The sequence below is a fragment of the Amphimedon queenslandica genome, unplaced genomic scaffold (assembly GCF_000090795.2).
Source record: "Amphimedon queenslandica unplaced genomic scaffold, v1.1 AMPQUscaffold_774_Cont27210, whole genome shotgun sequence".
In the NCBI taxonomy this organism is placed as follows: domain Eukaryota; kingdom Metazoa; phylum Porifera; class Demospongiae; order Haplosclerida; family Niphatidae; genus Amphimedon; species Amphimedon queenslandica.
In genome coordinates, this window is record NW_003558877.1 from 1 (window position 1) to 1,053 (window position 1,053).

A 1,053-nucleotide genomic window follows, 5' to 3' on the forward strand; every position below is an offset into this window, starting at 1 on the left:
ACAGCTGAAAGCTGTACCATGCCATAGTCAGCCTTGTCCTTTAATTTATATCACACATAAAATTACATGCCATATTCAATAATTTTACTACGTAAAAATTAGATCACAAAATTTTGAAACCTAAATTTCTACCACATTAATTTCATACTATGGTGACGGCATTAACATAAATTTTTGAGTGTGCAATATTGGTACCTGTAATATCTGATACAGTAGTATGTATAACTATATACAAAGATCAAGTGTTTACAATAATTAGCTCAGGCTACTGATATTCGCATCATGTGTGAATTTGGGTGTTTACAAATAGTTACACTTGGCATTGCTAATAATTTTTTCTTTTTCGAAACAACAATTATTTATAATTTATGAAGACAACATATGAACAAGATAATTTTGGTAATTAACCATTGGCAATAGTTAGCCAAATACACTTACAGTCTGCTCATAAGAGACTTGCTTCTCAGTGATATACCTCACGTTTTTTAAAAGACTGAACAGTACGTGCATGATCTGGGCCAAACTAATTGTGAGAGAAAACAGTTAAGAAACCTAGATGGCCTGGCATTAACATTACTGCATACTTTAGTCCTATAGATATTGTATGCTTTTCTCTTATTTTGCTTAGCTTCAGCAAATGCTCCAATGTGAGTCAATGAGTTGGCAAGAAGATGATGACTAGAGAAGAGAGGGAGGGAGGTAGAGAAAGAGGGATGGAGAGAGAGGGAAAGAGAGAGGGGGAAGGGAAGGAGGAGCCAAAACAATGAGAAAACGATAAGATAAGATGTACATGTACATGTTTCTTATCATTACTAACATTGTGGCTACAGTAATTGATTGACTTCCATGAAACCTAATGAACAGATACAAGAACAAACATAGCCAGCCTTAATTCTCTTGATTTGTATATACTAGCTCACTTGTTTTGTAATCTACGAGCACTTTCCAGATATGCCTGACTTTCTTCATAATGACCAGCATTACTCAGTAGTAAACCAATGTAAAACTACTCAATGTAATTAAAATAAATAATAACAGTTATGATACAAAATT

General features: G+C 33.6%; 1 long non-coding RNA gene across 1 annotated transcript; it reads right to left on the minus strand.

The window, feature by feature from the left end:
* Positions 1 to 489: 489 nt before the first annotated feature.
* LOC109593585 (uncharacterized) lies at positions 490 to 1,012 on the minus strand. Its single transcript, XR_002191049.1, has 4 exons — positions 921 to 1,012; positions 818 to 853; positions 585 to 678; positions 490 to 523 (listed from the first exon to the last, which is right to left on the minus strand). It is a non-coding gene; the product is annotated as an uncharacterized LOC109593585 (long non-coding RNA).
* Positions 1,013 to 1,053: the final 41 nt, after the last annotated feature.